Below are 14,337 nucleotides of genomic sequence, written 5' to 3'. Positions count from 1 at the left end.
TATTTGTTTTTCTTCTTCAAAGCTATGTTAATACTCATTCAAAGTTTTATGCATTTTCCATTTCAAGATGAGAAAGGTGATACAGTCTTAGACTAGGACTGGGAGTGATAACTTAAACTCATCCTCAAACATGGAAGCTGATTGAGTGACTTTGAGCCAATTACCATCCATTGATCAAATTTACTTCTCCCTAACCACCATAAACTCTCAGAAGAAAAATGGGATATAAACTAGGGCAAATCTTTAAAGGACAGCTTTGTTTGATGAAAATTTAACCAAAGCAAATCCTCTAAGCTGCTGTGCAAAGCAACATGGCATCCTACTTAAATGGCTTTCTTGCTTTGTGTTTCTCCTTATTTTTCCAGAGCCTCTTCTACAACTCTCATGGAACTTGCAGTAGGTGGTAATGGCATCATCACCAGCAATGCAGTGCTACAGAAGCCTTTCCCAGCTTCTGCAAGTAACAAAGGAGACTACCAATGGTAAGGAATTAGAATGTTGTTTTCCCATGCTTGTAGTCAGACAGGCTCTGGGGACCTCATGGATGCATGATCTGTTCTTCTACATCAATCTATTCCACATTATTTGTCATCCTGGGATCTATACTGCAGGCTTCTAGATTTCATCTAATATAAAAATTTTCTTCTGTACTTGGTGAGAGGGAAGGCTGGAAGCATAACTGAGGACCATTTTCTCAGAGAATATTTCCCCAAAGTGCTAGTCCTGGGGGGGAGGTGAGATTGTGTGCTCAAAGGACTTGATGGCTCCTGATAGTGCAAGAAATTTTAGATCTTACTCTCAGAAGAAAATTCTCATCATTAATTTATTGGTTGACAGTCTTTTTGAAATCCATTAAGGAAGACTATTACATGTTGTAAAAATTCAGAATGCTTCTGAATGACCATACCAGCTGTTATTCACAGCCTCCTAGGAAATTATGAATCACTACAGCAGACAAGAGAGATTCTTAAAATGATGTTATTTGAAAGAGTAAACAGTAAATGAAATATCTTTAAAAATTAGTTGCTATTCCATTTTTATAGTGCCTAGATTTACAGTTAAGTGGCATCCATCTATTTTATTTTTTTCTGCCTTTATTGTGACCATGAAGTGCCATTAATGGCCTATAAAATTAGATAGTCGCATAGAAAGAAGCAGTATTGAGAAATACATATTAGATGATAAATCTGTCTAAAACATATGCTAGGATTTTCTGTTGCATTTTCTAGGTTTATATATCTGATACTATGTATCCGATAGATATGGTACATATTTTTCAGAAAATTATTGTGAAAATTGGATCTCATGATGCTTATTAGTCTTACTACCCAAGGATACTTCAGATGGAGGCTACAGTTTCCAAAATCTCCCCCAGTTGATTGGGAATTATGGGAGAGAACTCCTCATATACTGGGAAGTTGCCCCAGAAAACTTGGAAGAGTGAGGAAAACTGAGGTAAATTTTGTGCAAATCTATGCATTTTTTTTTTGTTTGCAGATATTGCAGCATTCTTTGCCATCCTAAGCAGTTTTTCTGTTATTATTTGTTTTTAACATGTTACTATTTAAAAAACAATTTAAAAGAAATAAAGCATAATATACTAAAACAAAAATTAATCTCATCTTTTATAAAGATATGGACAAAATATTAATAATACTATTCACTAATACTTACCAATTATATTTATTAGATAAATATTAGTCATAACTTATTGCATTATATAATCCCAGGATTTTTTGGGTTATGTTCTAGATTCTTTTCCCCACAGAAGGTTCTTCTACCCACAGGAGACATGGTGATCCAGCAAAGAATTATATAGATTCTAATCTGCTGCTGTCTGTGCCACTTACTGCACAGTGATCCAGAAATATATTCAAACCCTCTGGGGAGTATATTGCCAAAATACCAAGGACTGCAATTTATATATAGATCAGCTGTTTGATATCTAACCTTTGAGTCAATATTTCAATTGTAGCTCTACTTGCTTAGGCCACTTTTTACAATAATGGCAAGCACACTGATAATTTTTTCCCATCTTGCTGAAGCGTGCAAGAACTTGGAAGAGGGAAAAAAGTCAAATCATAAATATGCTGAAACATTCTGTAGCCATCACATGGTATGAATATAGATATGGAAAAGTATTATATGTATAACATTTTACATGAAAATTTTAGGTATTTTGAATTGTCTTTCACTTCCATTTTGATATTCTGGATGAATTGGGATTATTATACCACAGTATGTCTAGCCCTTGGCTATACTAAGGGATTCTATGGACAACATAGAACAACATATTTGAAGAATTGCAGGATGAGGCTGATCTAGACCCCAGATTTAGTTTGATTTTCTTAAACAAGAAAAGTATTTCAAGTAAACATGAAAAGCTTCCATTTAAAATATTTAGTTTCTCAAGATTTTATTTAAGATTAACCAGAATTTAACTGCCACTTCATATCTCTGTTGACAACAGCATTGCTAAGTAAGAGTTTTACTGATGATTCTCTCTCTAATTGCACAGCTATAGCAATATTTTTAACTATGAAAACATCTGCCAATATAATGGATTTTAAAATTATAATAAATAATAACTTGACCAATATGATAAATCCAAGAACACAAAATCCAAGAATGGACTAAATTAGTTGTGAGCAACCAAAAGCCCCACCAAATGATTTGAACAAAAATTCCTTTAAGTTCTACCTAGTATGACAATAATAATGGGTTGTGTAATGAGGTTGCTAATTCCTAGGCTATCAGCATTGCTTTAAAAATGGCATTAAGGCAACTGTGGTTATATTATCTCAAAGTCCTCCTAGAAGGACTCATAACAAGAGTTGCTTGCTAACTGTTATTTTGAAGGAAAGTGCTTATGAGGATATTTGTCTTTTTCCCACCAAAGTCAAAGACAGCTGGTTTTCTTCTTTCACACTTCTGGTTTTAAACATTGTGATTGTGCCATTGTGATATAATTGTTTAACATATTCAACTGGAAATGGGGAGAACCAGGTACTATTTGCCAAGTGCTACAGAACAGGGATGCCCAACCCCTCGTCTATGGACTGGCACCAGTCCATGGCCCACCAGGAACTAGACCACACAAATGAGCAAGGCCCCATCTGTGCATGCATGGGATGCAGGCAGCATGCAAAGCCACTCACACATATCTGCAGAAAAACTGCTGTCCACAGAACCAGCCCTTGGTGCCCAAAAGGTTGAGGGCTGCTGCTATAGATATTCTATGTCAGTTTCTGGATGCTGAGGATGGGGAAAACTAGACTTCATTCTACCTAGCAAGAATGAGACTTTGAGTGTCAGGGCCTCTGCAATCTGGGAGTTTCCACTTTTTGTTCTAGATGGGTTTCACTAACCCAAAAATAATTCTAGAGCAAGTTCTTTTGAGAAGTAGGTGAAGCCATGGCTAGGAAAGCTTTTGTACAATTTTGTTGTGCACCAACTGAAATCCTTTCCTGGGCTAGAAGACACTGCTCACAGCTATTCATAACATTTCAGAGGAACCAGAAAACTTGGCTCTTCATCCAGGTTTTTTGTTAGGGACTTTGAGTAGTGTTTATGTTTTGCTTTTTGTTGCCTAATTTTGTCATATTTTTTCATTGAATTTATTGCTATATTTTTATAACTATTTTTTCTATGTTTTTACTTTGAATCAGATCACATGTAAATTCCAGTTCATTTATTACTCAAGCCTATAAACAAGAATCTGGACCAGTAATGATCAGCACTTAATTAGTGTTAGATAAAAGTTAATGAAAGTCAATGGAGGTTGGACTTGGAGCATTTATGAATACTTAACAATTCTAGGCTGTCATCTCTTGATTCCAACCCCAAGCTCTGCATTTTATTTTCTTAAAGAAACCACTCAAAATCACTGGAAATCAGGTAATGTATTATCCTCTTCTTCTCCCTCCTTCTCCTGCTCCTCCTGCTCCTCCTATTTGGAAACCTATGGTCCTCTTTTGTTTCAAAGGTACAAATCTAGACAGTCCCAGATAAAAGGCTAATGCTGTGAGATGCTGTTAATTTTAATTTGGGTCAGAGGTGGTATTCAGCCGGTTCAGACCGGTTCTGGCATATTGGTAGTGGAAATTTTGACTGGTTTGGAGAACTGGCAAATACCACCTCTGGCTGGCCCTGCCCACCTGCCCTGCTCTTACTTCTCTTATATTCCCTTGTTTTTTTAGCTCAGCTGATTTGCATGGTAGAGTGGCTTGCTGCACATCAGCTAAGCTAAAAACAGTACAACTCACAGCTTGTTACAGAGGGCAGTCTTTGAGCCCTGCGCACACATGCACGAAGTGGTCTCTGAACTGGTAGGAAAATTTTTTGAAACCCACCACTGATTTGGGTCTTCTAGATGGCCACAGGCATCATCTCCCTTCAATAAACCATGGTTAAACATGATTGGCAAAATAGATTATGTACTGGAATTAATTTATTGGGCATGTGCCAAATGTCCTTTCAAGTCCATTTGATTTAATATAAAAATTAAGCTTTTCCAAATTTATGAAGATGAAAAAACTTTGGCTATTACTCAGTATAATAGGTATATGGTAGAGAAGTGGATGTCACAAAGTTTAAGGTATTTTAAAAAGAAGACAGTTTTACTGTGACACACAAGCTAAAAAAATAATAGTGATAAGATGGTGTACTTTCCTTGGGCTTTCTGGGATTTTGAAGGAATCTGTTATCTAACACACATTCCTAGAACTAGCCAAGTATAAGCAAAAGCATGTAAATCAATATATGTGAATAAAAAATAGGGAGAATTAAATAAAAGGTAATTGGTTTTCTTTTTCTGCTCATGCACCATGAGCATGATTGCAGTAACATCACCTTTCAGAACAACAAAAACAGAGAATGGGATGATAAATAAATGGCAACAACCATTTTGATAAACATATGTAATATATAAGTATAGCTTATTAAAGACATTAGATTGCAGTGCACAAACGAACTATAGTGGCTGGGATTGCTAAAGCCAACATTTTCCTCGAAAATATTTCACTTGATGATGACATCAAATAGAACGATATATGAATTTATTTTTTAGGAAGTCTGTCTTAGGACTGAAGAGATAAAGGCTAGCCATTTCTCTCATTTGGCAAGAAAATAATACCTCATTCAGCAATAAGATTTTAAAGGATGCTCTACAAACATTAGCGAAGGAACTTTATAGGCTATTTTGTTTGACAACTGTTGGTTGGAGATGAATTTTTATTTATATTTACCATGCTTGAGAAAATCAGTTGTAGTAACATCTTACAGGCTGAATGGAAGCCCCATAAAATACATGTGTATATTGAAACAGAAATCCATTCTATCTGCCAAAAATAATCAATAAGTATGATCATGTAAAGTTTGATTCAGCACACTTTTGAAATGTCAGCCCCGGATCCATTTTGAGACAGCTGTCACAGCGAGGAATGGGCAAGCTGTGGGAACAGGAGAGTAGTGAAGAGAGTTGTTCTGACCAAGGATTCCTGAGACAGTAACAATCACATGCTGTTCCCAAAAACATTTTTATTATTATTTCACTGGCTGTGAATTATATGCATTCACAGCCCATAATGAGTCCCAAACAGTTTATAACTAGTCCATCAGAAGTCTGCCACAGTCTTTTTGGATAAGGCTGATAAGAACCCACCTTTATCTCCCTTGAAATGCTGCCATGACTAAATTGCCAATTAGCTGTACAAGGCCAAATGGAGCACAAAGTCAACATGGAGCTTCAGAGTTTAAACTGACCAGAATGAACAAAGTTGCTTCCTGCAAAGGCTCATGTCCCTTTCTTCTCCTTCATGTGTTATAGGAGGGGCAATCATCTCCAAGCCTTACTTCCAAGTTGTTCCTTTTGTCTTAACTGTTCTTGACTTCTGGCAGCTCTGTGCAAGTGCACACTGGGAACAAGCTGCCCTGTTCCTCGGACTCGCTGGTGTCAGATTCTGGAGGCTCCAGAGTCAGCACATAACTCTCAGATGGCCCTGGCCTCATCTCTGTGTTAGATGGAGATCCCTCATCTGAACCTTCCCCAGACTCCAGAACTGGCCCATGTTCTTCCCCATTGTTCAACTTTGCTGCCAGCTCAGCAGGCCGCCATCAGACCACAACAGGAGTATAGTCACAACAACATTCTTTCACCAGCGATCAAAGACAAGCTGCTGGCACCTGGAGGCAAGTGACTGGAATTTGGTGGCAGTGGAGATAGGAGACTGATTGGCCAATGTGATCTGGGGGTCACTAAATGGGGCAGGATATGAGTTTTAGTGTGGAGGAGGAAAAACGGGAATTCAGATTTGGGTTTTCCCCATATGTGCCAACATGACTACTCTAATAAATTCTTACTTGGATGGACTTTGTTTCGGAGTTCTGAATCATTTGGAGAGTTTACTTGGAACATTGACATGAAGCTCTACACCTATGAAGGAGGTGATAAATGATATGACATCATTTGTCATATGCAAAAAGGCCAGGAATAATTCAGATGTACCTTTTGCCTTCACCAAGTCATACATATGCACATTACACACAATTATTCCTGATGCTTTTCCCCCCTTAAATGCTGTCATTTTGGAGACTGTCATTATCTTAGCACATATTCTAAAAAGCATTTTTGAAAAGTAGAGGTGGATATGTTTGTACATCTATTCATCTGAGTATGGTGAGTTTTGTAGAGTTCATCAGGTTAGGAAAAGAAAAGAGAGGAGAGAGAAGAAAGAAAAAAAGAAAAAAGAAAAGAAAAAATGTCAGGGGTGTCTCTGGTGGCCCTAGCTCTCTGCTAGTGAAAATGGGCTCCCAAGCTCCATTTTTGGCTGTGATGGCCTCCTGCAATCCTCTGCCAGCAAAAAAGGAACTTGGGAGGACCGCACATAACCCTTCTGAGCTCTATTTTTGCTGGCAGAGGCACTAGAGCAGGGGTTCCCAACCTGGGGTGCTCGCACCCCCTGGGGGTGTAAGACGATATTCCAGGGGGTGCAAGCAAAGTCCAGGTAAATAATAGGATATTGGCTATATGTTGGCATTTTTATTTATTATGCAATGGATTAACTTTGTTTTCATTTTAGAGTTAAGTAATGTTATTTAGTGGCCGTCACATAGGTAGCTGAAAAGATTCAATCCTGCCATATATTTAACGCATTCAGTAGTTCCTAAAGTCTAAATTTCAGGGGGTGCGAGGTTCGAGTGAAATTTCTTTAGGAGTGCAGGGTGAAACAGGTTGGGAACCACTGCACTACAGGCTGGTCCTTCCATGTTTCCAGGTTGGCTATGTGGGCCAGATCTAAGCACCCACGGCCCAAATCCACCCCTTGGGCCTTAAGTTTGACAACCTATAAATATGCTACCCTATTGAGCCTCCTAAATATAAGAAAACCTATCTTTGGTCTTTATATTACAAGCAGGAGAAATATGCAATATTTTTTTCCTCATGGTTTTCCTTTATTATATTGCTGCAGTGGGACTCTAATACTTTTTCTTTGTCAGTGGTAGAGAATAGAGGCATTTTGGTTTTGTGTTGACATTTTGCTGTATTCTTCTCTATGCAGATATGTTCACCCATCTTTAAAATTCACTCATATGTTTTTGTAAGAACAATTTGTTGTATTTAAAGTTCCTTTCTGAAAAGGCTAAGTGTTTCTGTCTCTGTTTTCAGATGAATAGAAAAAGTGGGATTTTAGATGATTGAAATATCTTTCATTATCACAATTTCATTCCTTTTTGCTTTTTTGTAAACATGCTATATTAGTTACACATTCATTTTGAGAATATAAAATTAAAAAAAATCATTTTGTTGATTTTGGGGGGCAAATAAGATGAAAAATGCTAAAATCTTACTGATTTATAAATAGCACTGCGAGTCTAATATGACTAGATGGCTGCATGTAGATAATCTTTGTAAGTATTGAAAGCCAAGTACGCTTGGATTTGGATAGCATGGTGTTATGTCTTTGGAACTGGTTGGAGTCCCCAACCAGGTCCGCTGTTTGAGCGGGAGCACCAGCCACTCCCATTGGCTGGCACCGTTTGACAGCCGGCTATAAAAGGCGGCTGTCGAGCAGTGCCAGCCCTGTCGCCGCCAGCTAGTCTGCCTAGTGAGAAGGCAGACGCGGCAACCCTTTATTCATTGTAATAAAGCCTTTTACATTGCACTCTGGTTCAGCCTCATTCCTCCGCCGCTCTATAACACTGGCGACGAAGGTGGGATGCGATCAGAGGCTACCAGTAGTGCGATTCCAAAGAGCTGAAGCCACCGATGCTCACAAAGAGCGCGAAATTCAAAAAGCCTCCAGGTTTTGAGCTGTAGTCACTAGAGCGAAGTCACGGGCGTTGAAGCCGCAGCCGCCGGCGCTCACAAAGGGCGCGAAATTCAAAAAGCCTCCATAGGCGGAGAAACAGACACCGCCGGATAAGCGCAGCCTCAAGCGCTCTTCTAAGAGCGCGAATTTTGAATCAAGACTGAAGGGACGAGCCCTGCCGTTTCCAAAATGAATGCCAATCCGACATTCCCGCCATTCAAGCCAGCCGAGGAAACGTGGGACTCATACAAAAATCGTTTCAGCTACTTCCTCGATGCCATCGGTTTAGCAGATGCTGCTGAGCACAGGAAAAAAATCCTACTTCCTCAGCTACTGTGGGGCTGCGGTTTTTGACACCGCTACAGCACTAGTCGCCCCTCACGCTATCAGGAGCATTCCGTGGGATGAACTCCAAGAGATCCTCTCCAACCACTACTCACCTAAGCCATCCCAGATAGCCAGGAGATATGCTTTCCGAACCAGAAAACAGGCTGAGGGAGAGTCAATTAATGAGTATGTGGCAGCTCTGAGGACAGCTGCCTTACAGTGTGGTTTCAGAGACTACCTAGAAGACATGTTACTGGACCAGATCGTCTGTGGGGTTAGAGACCTTAGGCTTCAAAGATGTTTGCTAGCAAAAAAGGACTTAAACCTAGCCTTAGCCGTGGAGGAAGCCCAAGCTGCTGAGCTCTCTGCCCAATCACCAGCTGAAATTCAAGGAACTCCTGTAAAACCCAGCAGTTCCACCATCCATTCAGAGGAAGTTTTCATTGAAGAAGACCCCATAGACTCAACAGACATTAACCGCCTTAAGCAACAAAAGCCTTCACAGGTAGGAGCAGGGCAGAGAAACAACTTCGCCCCCAAGCAACCTCCCATTTGCCTAACTTGCGGGGGCTCCCACTCTAGGGCATCCTGCAGGTTTAAGAATGCCATCTGCCTGAATTGTCAAAAGAAAGGCCACCTCGCTAGAATCTGCCAAGCAGGGCGAACTTTTCCTCAAAGACCTCCACCACCTACTACTTTCCAAAGGCAAGTGGAGGACTGCTATACCTGCTACCACGCTAACCAAATTTCCCAGACTCCTAATAAAATCAGTATTTCCGTTTCTTTAGAAGGTAAGCCCTGCAGGATGGAAGTAGACACAGGATCTGCACTTTCAATCATCTCCTGGGAAACCCTAAAGAAGATTCATCCCAGATTTGCGAAGAAGAAGCTGCAGAGATGCCACCTGACACTGCGGGACTACCAGGGCAAGAACATCCCTGTCCTCGGGAAAGGCAAGTTTTTAGTTCAATTCCAAGCCTTTAAAGGCCATTTGCCTTTGGTGGTTGTTAATGGTGCCCTCCCCAGTCTGTTGGGGCTAGATTGGTTCCCCTCCCTCGGCCTTAGTGTAACTGGGATCCATGCTGTCTCAACTTCTGACGTAGACGCCCTATTCTCAGATTACTCGGATGTTTTTAGCAGCGAGCTGGGTTGTTATTCTGGCACCCCCATCTCCTTCTCTGTGGACCCCCAGGCAATCCCTCTTCGCCTTAAGCCACGCAGAGTGCCTTTCGCCATCCGTCCCAAGTTGGATTTAGAATTAGATAAGTTACTTAAGCAAGGGGTGTTAGAACCAACTGACTTTGCCAAGTGGGAGACCCCCATAGTCACCCCACTCAAGAAAGATGGCAGTTTAAGAATCTGTGCAGACTATAAGACCACCCTCAATCGTTATCTACAGGTCAGCGCCTACCCTGTCCCCGTTATTCAACACCTGTTACACACCTTCGAACCCGGCACCATCTTTGCCAAATTAGATATGTCCCAGGCATACCAGCTGTTCCCTGTGGATGATCAGACAGCTGAGTTACAAACCATAGTCACACATAGAGGGGCATTCAAGTGCAAACGCCTCCAATTCGGCGTAAGTGTAGCCCCGGGTATATTCCAATCCCTCATGGAAAGGATCCTCCAAGGTCTCCCAGGGGTTGTCCCTTACTTCGATGACATTTTAGTCTCAGCAATTGACAGACCCCAGCTCATACAGAGAGTCAGAGCAGTCCTAGAGAAGTTTAGGCAGCATGGCCTCAAACTTAAAAGGGAGAAGTGCGCCATCGCCACTAGACAAGTGGACTTTCTGGGGTATAGGATAGATGCCTCTGGCATTCACCCAGTCGAATCCAAAGTAAAGGCCATCCATGAGGTGCCTACACCAACTAACAAGACGGAGCTCCAAGCCTTCCTGGGGCTACTAAACTTTTATGCCTCATTTCTCCCGCACAAAGCGTCTATTGCTGAACCCTTACACAGACTGTTAGACAAAGAATCCCCCTGGCATTGGGGACCCAAGGAAGCCCATGCCTTCAAGTCAGTCAAATCCTTACTCACATCTGATGCAGTTTTAATCCAATTTGATCAATGACTTCCCCTGGTCCTAGCTGCTGATGCATCCCCCTTTGGGATTGGGGCTATTCTGAGCCACAGGCTTCCCAACGGTTCCGAGGCACCAATCGCTTTCTTTTCTAGAACCTTCTCTACTGCAGAAAGGAACTACAGCCAAATTGATAAGGAGGCCTTGGCTGCAGTAGCGGCAGTAAAAAAGTTTCATGAATTTTTGTTTGGACACCATTTTGAACTTATAACTGACCACAAACCACTCCTGGGACTGTTATCAGGGGATAAGCAAACCCCACAGGTACTATCACCTAGAATGACCAGGTGGACTTTGTTCCTGGCCACTTATTCATTCAAGTTGGTGCATCGCCCTGGAAAAAACTTGAGTCACGCCGATGCCCTTAGTCGCTGCCCCCTACCAGTCCCAGTCGAAGACCCAGCACCTGTTCATGCCATTTTTGAAGTTAACGAACTTAAATTGACGGTTACAGCCGAGGACATTGCTGCGCACTCAAAAAAAGACAGAATAATTGCCCAAGTTATGGACTGGGTGGGAAGGGGGTGGCCAGAAACACAATACACCGCTGACTTTGCTCCTTTCAAAACCCGTAAGCAGGAATTGTCGAAACTACAAGGATGTCTGCTGTGGGGGACAAGGGTAGTCATTCCAGCCACTCTTCGGGTACCCATCCTGAAGGTACTTCACGAGGACCACCCGGGCATTGTAAGGATGAAGGCTCTGGCCCGCAGCTACGTTTGGTGGCCCGGCATGGATGCCCAAATCTCCAACTGGGTAAGCTCATGCCAACCTTGCCAAGAAACCAGGGCTGCCCCACCAGCAGCCACGCCTACCAAGTGGGAGAGTGCTAGTGGTCCTTGGTCTCGCCTGCACATCGACCTGGCTGGACCAGTACATGGCAGGACCTTCTTGGTTGTAGTAGACTCTTATTCCAAGTGGATAGAGTTGGCCCTACTACCCTCGACAACCACTCAACCAATTGTTAAGGCTCTGACCCGTTTCTTCGTTACCCATGGGCTCCCTGACACACTGGTGTCTGACAATGGCCCCCAGTTCACGTCATGTGAGTTTAGCATGTACGTTGCCAACTTGGGCATCAGACACATCCTTACAGCCCCCTTTCACCCCGCTAGCAACGGGATGGCTGAGAGGGCAGTCAGGTCAGCGAAAGAGGCACTTGCAAGGTTTGGCCAGGAAAACTGGCATTCCAAACTGTCACGTTACCTCCTGAGCCAGCATATGACGCCATGCACCGCTACAAATAAATCCCCTGCCGAACTCTTGATGGGGAGATGCCTTAGGACCACCCTGGACAGGTTGCACCCCCACTACTGCCCAGACACCCCTTTAGGATCTGACAGTTTGGTCAGGGACTTTGCCTTGCACGACCTGGTGTACGCCAGGAATTATGCAGGGGATCCCCTGTGGGTACCAGGTCAAGTTGTGTCTGTCACAGGTCCTAGATCCTACAGGGTCCTCCTGGAAGATGGATGCCTGTGGCGTAGACACGTGGACCAGCTCCGAAGGCGATGGAGAAGCACAACTGATACCAACCCAACCCAACCTCCTAGCACCGGGGACTCCCTGCCGGTACTAGCCTACCCAGACAGAAGATCCCTGCAGGATCCGAGCTACCCCATCGACCAGGAGACTTTGCTGGAGGGTCCGAGCTGCCAACAAGGGACACCGAGCCAACAGCCAAGCGAACCAGCCTGCCGGCCGGACCAAGCAACTCCCCAAGGTCAGCCCGAACATGGGGACTTACCTAATTCACAGAGCACCACACCAGACCGAACCCACTTCCCAACAACCTCCAAGACGATGCCTGGGGGCAAGGACTTGACGCCAGCCAGCAGCTTGCCCAGGTTGCGACGTTCTGGCCGCCAGCGCAGACAACCAACTTATCTGAAGGACTACGCATGCTCCCAGCTGGGGGAAAGGAGTGTTATGTCTTTGGAACTGGTTGGAGTCCCCAACCAGGTCCGCTGTTTGAGCGGGAGCACCAGCCACTCCCATTGGCTGGCACCGTTTGACAGCCGGCTATAAAAGGCAGCTGTCGAGCAGTGCCAGCCCTGTCGCCGTCAGCTAGTCTGCCTAGTGAGAAGGCAGGCGCGGCAACCCTTTATTCATTGTAATAAAGCCTTTTACATTGCACTCTGGTTCAGCCTCGTTCCTCCGCCGCTCTATAACACATGGGATACTGAACCACTAAGAGACTACAAAAGCAGAGAACTAGAGTGGACAACTCTTTGGAATGATGTTGTGCAGTTGCTTTTACACCATCTTTTCTAGGAAACATAATATGGATCTGGAATGGAAGTATTTCTACATGACTCCAAAAATTATTCTAAAGAACAAACTTTATATAAACTGTGTGGAAATAATTGGGCTTGCCCTCCTAGCATTTTCTACGATTTCTAGATTATTCATTATCATCAAAAATCATAAATGTTAATATATGCATGGTGTTAACAGATGTATGGAGTTTTCTTTTGTTGAAAAACAGCAGATGCTTCATATTTTCTTATATCTACATGATTTCATCTTCAGCAGCTGCCTTGTTGTCTCTTCAAGTGATGACTGTAAAAAGATAAATACAGATGAACTGACCTTTATTGGATAGGGATCAGTGAGGGGATTCAAATTTTATTACTACTGGTTCCGTGCACGTGGCTTGGTGGGCGTGGCAGGGGAAGGATACTGTAAAATCTTCAGTCAGAGGTGGGATTTGCTGGTTCTCCGAACTGCTCAAAATTTCCGCTACTGGTTCTCCAGAACTGGTCAGAACCTGTTGAATATCACCTCTGATCTGCAACCATAATTTTGGGGGAGATTTGCCTATTCTCTTGTCAGAAAACTCAGAGATGTTTCTTTGATATTTGAAACCTATTCTAAAAGCTGTAGGCATCATATGCAAAACTCTAAGTTGACATTGGATGGCAGTCAGGAGTTAGGCTAATTTATATCATCCTGCTGCCATTTTATGGTTAACTGAAGTTTTGCAATCTGCATCTGAAAACTTTAGGTTTGAAAACAGGAAGGGAAGAGAGATAATAACTCGAAGAACAGAAAAAAATCATTATATTTTTGTAAATTTGGATATAATTTCCTGAACTACTGATTTTCAGTTATTACGTTACATGAACTCTGGTTATATCTTTTCCAGGTAGTGTTCTTATAGAAGCCACAATTAAATAATTTACATATTCATTTTTACCTGAAGGAGAACTCATAATTATTTTCTGGGCTAATGAATTATAAAACAAAGATGAAATACCTGTAAGGTTAGCCTTAATTTAATCAGTATGAGAAGTAATGTCTTCAGCTACTGCAAATCAGTTATTTTGGCTTTTGGCATTTAAGAATTATTTTCTTGCTGAAAATGTGCCAAAAATTGTGAGCATCCAGTGACCTTTAAGAGGAAAAATACACAACTATACTGAAGTGGTTTAACATGCATGAATGCAGACTATTTTTATAAACTTTATTTTTAAAATAATATTTCAAAATATTAGAATCTAAAATTAATCATTAAATGCTTAATGCTAATCACACTGCTGTTGCAAATCAGGATTTGAAACATTAACCAATAGTTTCATTTTGTCTTAATATTATCACCTATTGTTTGAC

This window comes from Pseudonaja textilis, chromosome 5 (assembly GCF_049901715.1).
Source record: "Pseudonaja textilis isolate UNSWEBS1 chromosome 5, rPseTex1.2, whole genome shotgun sequence".
Lineage (NCBI taxonomy): Eukaryota > Metazoa > Chordata > Lepidosauria > Squamata > Elapidae > Pseudonaja > Pseudonaja textilis.
Note: the sequence above shows the minus strand (reverse complement) of the source record.